Genomic DNA, 12568 nt, shown 5'->3' on the forward strand with positions numbered 1-12568 from the left:
AATCCTATGCATGTTTTATTGGATGTTCTGCTATATTGAACTGAGGTATAATCCCAGTGCTGTAAAGAGTGTAGCCTTTTATCTCTGTTTGCACTGCATATGAATGTGGTGACTTTGGCTCTGATTCTGTGCCTGTTATGATCAATTAGCCATATTCAACAGGGAAGTAGTCTTGTCTGAGATATTTCGTATGTGCCCCCATCAGAAAATGCTGTAAGTTAGTTCACTGGAGCCTTAATAAGCATTCTTATGACGGTATGATTGTACAGATGCTTATATGTATTTTCATCATCTGTATATGCAGAAATAGCTCCTTTATTTGGATCTTTCCTACACCGATGCACTGCAAGATTTCTACTTCATTTTATTGTTGTCTTTTATGTTGTTGTCCTGTGATGTATTTGTATCTCACTGATAACTATCTGTTGGAGGTGGCCACAGTAGGAATGTATCAGATGGAAAAGAAGAAATTAGTGCCCCGTATTATTTTTTTGTTTGTGATTTTAGACAATTCTCTACTGCATGTCTCGCTAGTTTATCAATTACATTTGTCTAGGCTTTTTTGTTATTTTTTTTCTTGATAAACCATAATAATATTTTAATACACTTAGTTTCATCAGCCCTATCGTATTACTGAAGACAACAGCAAGATCAGTGACTAATAGATGAATGTTATAAAAACATATTGTAAAAGAATGATTGTATACAGTAGAGACTTTTTCTGTTGGCAGAACCTCTCTGTTTATATCAGTTGCCATAAGAACATGTCCCCTCCCTTTGGCTTTGTGGGCAGCCCACCACTTCACCATCTTCTAAGTTTACTTTTTTTTTTTGTCTTTGGCACATATAATACACCCATTGTGCTTAATAGATGTGAACGTAATTTGAAAAGGTATGTCAGGAGACCAGAAAAAGAAAAGATTTGGATTATGTGAATCATAACTGGAGAAAAGCAGATAATTAAAAAACCCATGTTAGATCACATCAGAGACTTGTCTAGACTAATATTTTGCTCACACAGTGCCCAATCAGTTGCCTGTAGGATGTTCCATTAAAGTGGATTGAGGGCATTAAACTCTCTTAAATAGGACCATCCACCTGCTTGTTTTTATCTTATCTGCAAGAGGAAATGTTTTAATGGGAGCAGTATTAGAAACATGGTGAGAGGCATTTGTTTGGGATGACATTCTGAGGAGAATATTAACCAGTTGCATTAGATATTACTGGTTATACTGCATGAAGATTTCAAACTCAAAGTAGCAAATGACACATCGAGGTAATACCTGGAAGGTTATAGCACATATAGATGTCATCAGTGTTGCATTGTAAGAGAAAAGGCTCCATATATAGCTTGCTCAAATGGTCATGGGACTGTATCCCCAGCACTAAATTAAAGGATTACTGATGTTTTTGAATCAGTTAAAAATAGATTGATTATATTTATCTATTCTGATGAGACAGTATGACTCTGTTCCCGACAATGTATTGCCTGGTAATATGTAGTTTCTAGAAGAATTTATATAAAATATTGTGCTAGATGTTAAATAAAATTATTATAATGTATTGATGAATCACAGAAATTAATGTTTGCTAATATAAATGTATAATTAAATCTCAAATCTATCTCAAGAGATACTACTACAATCCTGTCCCCCTTTCTTTTTTAATGCTTCGGTAGACTAAAACAACAATTTCTTCATAAACTGCTGATAAATAATTACCGTATTTTATCGCATAATAATTGGCATTGCATAATAGTTGCACACCCATTTTTTTGGGTACCACAAATTGTATTTTAGTTTTCCTCAAGTAATAGTCACACTCCATTTGAAGCTGATTCTACTATCCTTTCTCCGAAGGCAAGGCAGTTTAAAAACTACAAAATGGGGGTCTTTGAAGCTCCACTTTCTTCTTCCTCTGAGGCAGTGGTTCTCAACCGGGGGTCCCCAGAAGTTTTTGACCTACAACTCCCAGAAATCCCAGACAGTTTATCAGCTGTTAGGATTTCTGGGAGTTGAAGGCCAAAATCATCTGGGAACCCCAGGTGGAGAACCATTGCTCTGAGGTAAGGCAGTTTAAAAAACTTGAAATGAAGGTCTCTGGAACTCAGATCTTTCTTCTTTCCTCCTTTCTTTAAAGAAGTCCATTCCAGGTTTTATAAACTGCCTTGCCTTGGAAGAAGATGGAAGGAGAGAGGAGGGAAGAGTGCAGCTCCAGAGACCTTCATTTAATAGTTTTTAAACTGCTTTGCCTTCAGAGAAAAAGGAAGGAAGGAAGGGAAAATCAATCCCAAATGGCTCTACAGTTTAAAAAAATCAAACAAACTGAAATTGAGTTTTTGTTTGAGGCTGGATCAGCCCCGCCACACCGACTTTCATTAAGCCAAAGAGCTTAAACCCCCCCCCAAAAAAGAGCTTTAAAAACCCCAAAAATAACAACAAAACCCCACATAGAATTTTTTTCCTTACGTATTAGTCAGATCCCCTTTTTGATTGAAGGGGGGGGGGAGTGCAACCATTAAGTGATGAAGTATGGTAGTTTTCCTATTTGGAATGGTTACAACAATAGAGGAAATTATTACTGCTATATAACAACTGTCTGTCCATATGCTGAATTTAGAATTTATTCCCAGCTGCACCCATTCAAATTTTTATTACATGTTAATGAATGCTAAAAACTACGATCCATATTTGCATATGAAAATCTAGTACAGTTAAATTGAAACCACTTGGACAACTCTTGTTCAGATGGCTTAAAATGTTTGACCTTGTGTCATGGGTATTATTTCCTTATGAAACTATTGTTCTGTCATAATGGCTGTTGGCAATAAATCTAAAATGAAGAGCAGGTCTTTAAGGAAGTTTTTTTCTTAATGCATCCAATCAAGATTGCACTATGGATTACAAGAGGATGTAATAAAACGGACGAGGGAATTTCCCACTAGTACTGGACAGTCACACAAATTACTACAGATATGTAAAAAGGGCCGAATGCCACTCCAATCACTGTCCTTAATGAACACATTTATAATTAGATCTTTTCCCAGTGATCACTTATAATCAAAACACTGATTGCTGCCAGGCAACAGTTTACTGGTAAAGTACTTCACTTTCTGCAGGTTTAGCTGTTGATTCCAGGCATGTCTGTGTGTTTATGCTTTCAAGTCACCTGCCATCTTATGGCAACTCCATGAATGTTAGAGGGTTTCTCTTTTGGGAAATCTCCCATCCAAGTAATAACCAAGGCTGGCCGTGCTTAGCTTCTACGATCAGATGGGATCTGGTGCTTTGATGTTATTTAAACAACTGATTTCAGTCATACTTAAAGAACACAGAAATATCAGTAAGATTAATTAAGGCTGTAATTCAGTGTGTGCATTCTTAAGCTCCACTGGAGAGCCAACGTGCTATAGTGCTTTAAGTACTGGACTAAGATTCTGCGAGACCAGTTTTTAAATCTTGCTGAGCGATGCAAATCTACTGAACAACCTTTGGGACGCCATGCTCTCTCAGCCTTAGAAGAAGGCAGTGACAACCTCTCTGCACAAATCTAACAAAGAAAACCCATGATAGGTTTTCCATAAATTGGAAATAGCTTGAACGTAAACAGCAACATTACAACTGAGTAAACAGGTACTTTAAAGAAAGAAATGGACGAAACCACCTCTGAGTATTCATTGCCTAAGAAAACCATATGGTTGGCAAGTGACTTGAAGAAATATTACCAATTGGATGCCAAAGAAGGTGAAACAAATCTGGCCACTAAATAGTATAAACAGTATGCCATCATTAATTATTCATAAGACTGTAGCTCTTTTCTAATTAAGAGCAGAATAGTTTCAGAAACTCAGTCTGGGAAATTAATAAACTAACAGCATGTCAAAGACTACAGTACTGAATCATCAAAGGATAAATCATTAATATTTATCTTCAGAGTTTTTTTAATTTGGATTCTTTTTATTCTACCAGTCTAATAGAAGCACAGTAATAATACAGAAGATTGTACTTTTACTAAGAAGAGGAATAGAGAAGGAAGGGGGGAAGCAGAATAGTGACAAGTCATATTTTCAAAGGCAGTTACATATTTTAATTTGTCTGTGTGTGTTTAGAAAAGGACCCTGCTTCTTGTGCTCATTTTTGTTATAATGGCAAATTATATTTTCAGGGTTTCTATATTTTGTGGGGAGCCTCCGGTGGCACAGTGTGTTAAAGCGCTGAGCTGCTGAACTTGCAGACTGAAAGGTCACAAGTTCAAATCCGGGAGCGGAGTGAGCACCTGCTGTTAGTTCCAGCTTCTGCCAAACTAGCGATTCGAAAACATGCAAATGTGAGTAGATCAATAGGTACCGCTCCGGCAGGAAGGTACCAGCGCTCCATGCAGTCATGCCGGCCACATGACCTTGGAGGTATCTACGGACAACACCAGCTCTTCGGCTTAGAAATGGAGATGAGCACCAACCCCCAGATTCGGACACGACTAGACTTAGCATCAGGGGAAACCTTTACCTATACTATATTTTGTGGGTCAGCAACCTTCTATTTGTACTCTAGAAGCGCTTATCAAAATACTGACAGGTGTGTTAAGTACTTTTAAAAGTCCACCAGTGAAGCTGCTTGAACAATGATAGTCATCATTTTTAAAAAAAATGGGTAACCAAGTGAAGGATTTATAAGGATTTATAAAGAAGATTTGAAAAAGATTTGTAAAGAAGAAATAGAAGATTTTTCCAAAAGTAGTTGTTTACATACAGTAAAATTTCATCAAACACATTCAACTGGCAGATGTTCCTTTTGTTTGGGGGGGGGGTTGTTTTCCTTCAAGTTCTCTGTTGACTTAAAAAATATTTTAATAGCATAATCTGTGAATAGGTAATAGACAGCTATTGTGTATACACAATGTAAGTAATAGTCTTTCTATATTATCTGTTCATGTCTTTTACAAAGTTATTCTTCTTTCCACATTTTCTCCTCCCCCCCCCCCTCAATCCTCCTACCACATTTTCCTCTATATTTTTATCTTTAACCATGTGTATCTAAGTTCTCTGTTAACTTATAGTGACTTCATGAATTTCTTGATGTTTCCTTAGGCCAGGAATGGCCAGAAGTGGTTTTGCCAGTTCCCTCCTCTGAAAAATATACCTGGTATATATTGGTATTCTCCCATCAAAGTTCTTACTAGGACTGACTCTGCTTTGCTTCTAAGATCAGATGGGTTATGGTGTATTTAGGGTGTTGAGGCCCCTTTTGTACTTCACTTCATTAAGCCTATGTGCTTCAGATAGTGTTGCTTGGTTTAATTCTTTTTTCCATTTAGGAACTAGCTTTGTGTCCTGCTTCTATTTCCTGTTTTATCTCTTTATAATCACATGATAGGGAAAATGGCATCGTGTCTTGTGGGATAGTTTTCTTTTCAGTGCTTGTCTTGTTACTTGTAATGGTTCTGAGATTTTTTCTTCTAATTTTTTTTCTTTTCTGAATGCAGTTTGAATATGAGCCAACTTTTCTCTCTCCGCCCTGCATAAGATTGTATTCTATTTCATCATACTTGTGCCTCCTTCTTGCCTTAGAATTCTACTGTCCTGTTTTGTATGGTAATACTTGTGTCTTTCAAAATGCTAAGGCAAAACATATGCAAAGTAAAACTTATGGTTCCTAAGTTTTTGGAGAGTGAAACAGAAAGTGTACATAATGTTCATGCTTTAAAAAATACCCTAAGCTACTACTTTTATTTTGAAGGGAAAGTTCTATGGTGCTTCAGAACAATCCAGACAGAAGTTCCACAGCAGTGCCACTCAACATTCTCACAAAAAACCTCCCAACACATTTACCTCTCTGCAGTTTACTGCAAGCAGAACATTTAGATAAAAATAGTAGCAAGGAGAAAAGCACTGTTAATTATGACACTACTGTAGCATCCTGATTTGGATCCCACACAGCTGCCTTTCCTTCAAAAAAGTGACACATAGGAGCACATTTAAATACACATTAAATGTGACTGTTCAGGCACTGACTATAGTGTGGTCCTTAGGCATAACTAGGGAGAGGACTGCATACTGATCGTAATTGTTATCAAGACATCTACATACAAAGTAATGGTAAAGGAGCCTGGCCCAAAACAACCAAATTTAAATCCAGTTGATAAGGTATTTGTCTGTTCCCTTTCTTTAAGAGCTGTATCATATCACATAGCTAATTGTGTATTTTAGGCAACACTCTCAAACATGTATCAGTGAAAAAGTTTTTTAATGTTGAATAAGTTTAGCTCAGCACTGAGGGTGAGACTCCAGGTGATATAAAATGAACAATTTCAGTACATTTAAATGCCAATTTTATTAAGAATTTAAGTTAATATTGGAAATAAAGCAATTGTTAGTAAATGTTTTGAGTTTGAATTACCCAAACATACCAAGTGTGGAACACAGATAGCTTTCTCATATAAGCAAGGGTAGTAGTTCATGCTTGGAGACTTCATGGCACAGGTTGTTGTTGGACTGAAACACTGACCATTCTTTATTATGCTGACTGGGACTCTTTGGAGTTTCAGTCAAAGAGAGCTGCACAATTTTCACCTCTGGGACAGGGTATTCTCATTGTAAAACATTCATATAATCTGGAATAAGTGTAAATTTAAGTTCAACCTACTTTGTGCAAATTGGAGTTCTTTCTTTGCTATTCTGTGTAGAGTAGTATGGGATGTGGGTGGGATGAAGGCTCTGATTTCAAGATTCTTGTTATCCCTGCTGATCTGGAAAGCTGTTGGAAAACATGTTGATACAAAAGGCATGTAATCTGGATCTCACCCCATATATCTATCTATATATGTGCATGAATATATGTGCCTTCAAATTACCTGTTGGCATATGGCAGCTCCATGAATTTCATAGACTTTTCTGAGGCAAAGGATAGACAAAGGTGGCTTTGCCAGTTCCTTCCTCTAAAATATAGTCTCCAGCACCTGGTGTTAGTTGATGGTCATCCAAATACTAATCAGAGCAAGTCTTGCTTAGCTTCTAAGATCAGGTGGGATCTAGTATACTGCCATGGAAAAGTTTTTGTTTTTTTTAGTGTGGAGACAGATTAAACCTATGAGTCTGATGTGACCAGATGCCCATATGTTCATCCGAATTTATTTGGATCTGATGTAAATGCGAATTAGTGCTATAGGATTTCAGTGGTTAGGTACAAGTAGAAGGAATTATACATTTGGGGTTTTCTGGTACAGCTGTTCTTAACACTTCATATGTTAAATTTCATCAGTTGGTACCAGTGAATCTTCTGTCATTAAAAAGCTCTTTTTTAATTGATCATCTATATGGTTACAGCTGTGTTCCAATCGGTACATTTGTAGGGAGATGCTTGTATATAAAGCTGTTGTCCTCCCAACCCTGTTATATGCATGAAAAATGTGGCCCATCTACAGACATCATACTCAATACCTGGAACAATTTCATCAGCATTGCCTCCGAAAAATCCTGCATATCTCTTGGGAAGACAGGCAAACAAATGTCAGCGTGGGTTGTTGTATGTTTTCTGGGCTGTATGGCCATGTTCCAAATGTCAGCGTGATGGAAGAAGCAAAGACCACCAGCATTGAAGTGATGATCCTTCAACATCAACTTTGCTGGACTGGTCACGTTGTCCGAATGCCCAATCACTGTCTCCCAAAACAGTTACTATTCTCCCAACTCAATTACAGGAAATGGAATGTTGGTGGACAGGAAAACAGATTTAAAGATGGGCTTAAAGCCAACCTTAAAAACTGTGGCATAGACACTGAGAACTGGGAAACCCTGGCCCTTGAGCGTTCTAACTGGAGGTTAGCTGTGACCAACAGTACTGTGGAATTTGAAGAAGCATGAACAGAGGGCGAAAGGGAGAACCATATCAAGTCAACCCTGACCGGGACTGCCTTTCACCTGGAAATTGATGTCCTCACTGTGGAAGAACATGTGGATCAATAATAGGTCTCTACAGTCACCTATGGACCTACTGCCAAGACACTACACTTGAAAGACAATCCTACTTGGACATGAGTGATCGCCGATTATGACAGCTATGTTCATCCTCTGTTTATCATCCATGTCAACCTTTAAAGCTGTAAAAATTAAAATAAATAAAAACAAATAATGGCAGGAGGTTGGACTACATGGCCTTTGTGGCCTCTTTCAACTCTGATTTTATGAAATCAGAATTCTTGTGATGAACCATGGGCCTTGTAGTCCTGTTCAGGACATTGTAATTCCTGATGAAGATGAAAACTTGGGTTTTTTACCTTCCCAGTCTGAACTGGTTTCCTCTCAGCCAGATCTTTCCCAGGCAGATCTGGGAACCTTGCACCTGCAAGAAAGTTGTGCCCCAGAAGTATGTCAAACAACCCCAGAGCCTACTTCTCCCGTGTTCTTGCGCCGGGAGTTTTGTAAACAACAGAGAAGTTTGGATTCAGCTTCGCGCAGGAGTGCGAGGATAGCAGCTAAGAATGTTGCCAATTAACACTGGTTCTCGTGAGAATCTTTAAGGAGTTTAACATCTGGTCTCAGAGTTTAGCTTTCGTTTCTGATTCCCAGAGAACCGCTTTGGTGAGAAAGTTGGACTCTATATAGGTGTTTTGCCCGCGTAGCAACTTCGCGGAGTCAATTCGTCAGCCTACGGAGCGAGTTGTGTCTGGACAGCGCGCTCCGGTTCAAGCCTCGCTCCTGCTCAAGCCTTGCCTTGCTATCCAGCCTTCGCCTTGCTTTCCAGCCTTGTTTATCTACGGACTTTGCCTAGTTTCCCAGGATCAATCCTTGCCTTGTTCCACGGATTTATCAAGTTATTCCACGGACCTTGTTCTTGTTCTTAGTTACCTTGTTCCACGTTCAAGATCAAGTTATTTCCTAGCCACGCTCAAGTTTTATGGACTAAAGGACCTTGTCATCTCCCCTCACTTTGCTTGGCAAAGTGAGTGTTTCGGTTATTGGATTACAACTTTGGACCTTAATATTTCATATTGGACATTATTTCTTTGGACTAATTTTGACCTTTCCTGAAAGGTCTGCTTCTGGACTATCTTTTACATTTGCTTTTACTAACTTTATATATTTCCTTAATAAAGATATTAGATAGATTCTGGCTTCTGCGTATGGTTATTGGTGCTCTGTAGCCTGGGTCGTGACAGTTTGACTCCGCCACCCTAAGCACCAATTAACCTTGGCCAGAATGTCTACCGGAACCGTACCCGGTGGGCAGCCACTGAGCTACACCATCAGCAAGGACGAAGTGGATCGCATCCGCGACAGACTCAACGCCCAGGATGGAGAAATAAAGGGCTTGCGGGAGCGCGGAATCCGTCTCCCGGCCATGGCGTTGCCTACCAAGTTTACTGGAGAAGCTTCCAAGGTTCATGTTTTCCGTCGCCAATGTCAAGCTTATCTAGAGGCCCGTGATGCCGAGTTTCCCCAAGAAGACATCAAAGTGGCATGGGTTTACAGTCTTCTAGACGGGCCAGCGGCCAACTGGGCGACGGCACTGTTCGACCAAGCCTCTCCACACCTAAGATCAGCACAACATTTCTTGGACCACCTCAAGGAGACTTGGGGAATCGAGGACAATTTGGAGGCAGCCGGCCACAAACTCCGTCGCCTTTTCCAAGGAGACAGACCTATGTCTCAGTATATAGCCGAGTTCCGAGTGCTGGCCCACAACACCGGCTGGAACGATGTAGCCCTCAGAGGACAATTCCGGGAGGGTCTCAACATTGAAATGCTGGAAGAAATCTCCAAGGTGGATCCTCCCCAGACCCTCGAGGCACTCATTGATCAATGTTTACGGGCTGAAGTCATGATTGCCAACAGGAAACAGTGGGTTCGAGGCCAGGGCAGTAGAGCCGGGGCAAAACCCCCCGCTCCCGCCAGCGTTCAGCCACGTCCAGCGTGGAGACCCCCACCGCCAACCCCATACCCCAGAGGAGGCGAGGAGGTGCCGATGCAGTTGGGCAATGTGCGTCCCAGACTAGATGCCGCCGAGAAGGCCCGTCGTCAACGCTTAAACCTCTGTTGGTACTGCGGGAACGGGGGCCACTTCGCCAGAGAGTGCCCAGCCAAGGGGAAGCCTGCCGCCCGGCTTGCGGCGGCGTCCTCCACGGAGACGAAGACGTCTGAGCCGACTGGCACACAGCCGGCGGGGGAAGCCAACGACCGGGTGTAGAGAGGCTCGCCAACCCGGTCAAAAAATCCATTCAAGAGCCGCCAACCGGGGTCCTGTTCCTTCTCGTGGTCACATTATGGTCAGCAAAAAGGGGACCCGTCATGATCCACGCCATGATAGACTCTGGAGCTACCAACAACTTCATTGATAGAGAGTATGCCGACTCTCTGGGATTACAATATCATGATTTCAAGAATGCCCGTGTGGTGCAAGCCATAGACGGCCGCCCCCTCAAGACGGGCCCCGTAAGTCAATGGTCGGAACCCACCAGGATGTGGATAAGAGAACATATGGAAGAGATTTCCTTCTTTGTTACCGAGGTTCCCCATTTCCCTGTGATTTTGGGAATTCCATGGCTGACTCTCCACGACCCTAACATCTCCTGGTCCAACAGAGAACTGCAGTTTGCTTCACCGTACTGCCAAAACCATTGCCTCGTAGCCAAGGTATGCCATGCCACAGACACCGAGCCCATCATCACCTTGCCAAAGAAGTACTCCGAGTATTGGGATGTATTCAATGAGAAAGAAGCCGAGAAATTACCCCCACATAGACCTTATGACTGTGCCATTGACTTGGTGGAGGGGGCCCCGATCCCGCGAGGGCATCTCTACTCCCTGACTGAACCAGAGCAAGAAGCTCTCAGGGAATTCCTAGAGACAAACCTTCGCAAGGGATTCATCAGACCCTCTCAATCCCCAGCCGCCTCTCCAGTGATGTTTGTGAAGAAGAAGTCAGGGGAACTACGATTGGTGGTGGACTACAGAGCATTGAACAATATCACCAAGCGGAACAGCTATCCCCTGCCCTTAATCTCGGATCTACTGGATCGGCTTCGAGGAGCCAAGGTTTACACCAAGCTGGATCTTCGGGGGGCTTACAACTTAGTTCGCATCAGGGAAGGGGACGAGTGGAAGACCGCCTTCCAGACCAAATTCGGATTATTCGAGTCCCGAGTTATGAATTTCGGTTTATGCGGAGCCCCCGCAACGTTCCAGCATTTTGTCAATGACATTTTTCAGGACTATCTGGACAGGTTCTTGATAATCTACCTGGACGATTTTTTGGTGTTTTCTAGATCACAATCAGAACATGAGAACCACGTCAAAATGGTGTTACAACGATTGCGGGATCATGGACTTTATGCCAAACTGGAAAAATGCGCCTTTGATCTACAAGAGGTAGATTTCCTTGGTTACCGCATCTCGCCTTTAGGGCTCTCCATGGATCCAGCCAAGGTTTCAGCAGTATTGGACTGGCGGGCGCCAACTAACAAGAAAGAGGTGCAGCGTTTCTTGGGGTTCGCGAATTATTACCGCAAGTTCATTCCAGATTTTGCCCACTGGTCTGACCCAATCACTAGCTGCATCCGTGGAAAACAGCCCTTCCGCTGGACTGATCAAGCAGAGAAAGGGTTCCAGCAACTAAAGAAATTATTCACGTCCCAGCCAATTCTACAGCACCCAGATCCTGGAACCCCTTTTGTTGTGCAAGCGGACGCCTCGGATGTGGCAATTGGGGCTGTACTCTTACAACCGGTGGGAGACCACCTTCATCCCTGTGCCTTTTACTCCCGTCAACTAACCACACCAGAGAAAAATTATACCATTTGGGAAAAAGAACTACTGGCCATAAAGGCAGCTTTTGAAACTTGGAGACATTGGCTAGAAGGGGCCAAATTTCCCATTGAAGTCCACACTGATCATCGTAATCTAGAACACCTAAGAACTGCCCGCAAACTAAACCAGAGGCAGCAACGTTGGGCTTTATTCTTTGAACGTTTCAACTTCCAGATCCATTATGTGACCCCAGCCCAAACCAAGCAAGCAGACGCCCTGTCACGTAAACCGGAATACGCTGCAGGACGCAAGGAGACCTTTGAATCCCAACTGCTACAACCCGAGAACTTTGCCACGCTCACGGTGGGGAACACCAAATCCATTCCCATTGGTTCAACTTCCCCTACTCCAGGACCCATCTGTGCTCAAGAAATCAGGGCTAGTCAGCAAGCAGATGCCTGGGCGCAGGACCAACTTCGCCAAGGTCTGCATTTTCCCTTTTCGCTTAAAGATGGGCTGCTCTGCTATAGAAATCATGTTTATATCCCACCCGGACCGGGCAGGGAAAAAGCGCTTCGCCTGTGTCATGACTGCAAACCAGCAGGACACTTCGGACTATTTAAAACTATGCATTTGATCCTAAGGGATTTTTGGTGGCCCAAGATCCGCAAGGATGTAGAAAAATATGTCAACACCTGCCCAGTATGCCAGCGCTCCAAGATACGAAGGGAAAAGCCCTCAGGGCTTTTACACCCCCTTCCTACCCCATCTCGCCCATGGGAAATAATTTCCGCGGATTTCATCACTGACCTACCACCTTCCTGTGGA

At 42.1% G+C, this 12568-nt stretch overlaps 1 protein-coding gene across 1 annotated transcript in view; it reads left to right on the forward strand.

Annotated features, from left to right (window-relative positions):
* Nucleotides 1-12568, forward strand: part of sgpp1 (sphingosine-1-phosphate phosphatase 1) — a 34946-nt gene that overhangs the window by 3502 nt on the left and 18876 nt on the right. The window lies entirely within an intron of this gene.

The sequence above is a fragment of the Anolis carolinensis genome, chromosome 1 (assembly GCF_035594765.1).
Source record: "Anolis carolinensis isolate JA03-04 chromosome 1, rAnoCar3.1.pri, whole genome shotgun sequence".
In the NCBI taxonomy this organism is placed as follows: Eukaryota; Metazoa; Chordata; class Lepidosauria; order Squamata; family Dactyloidae; genus Anolis; species Anolis carolinensis.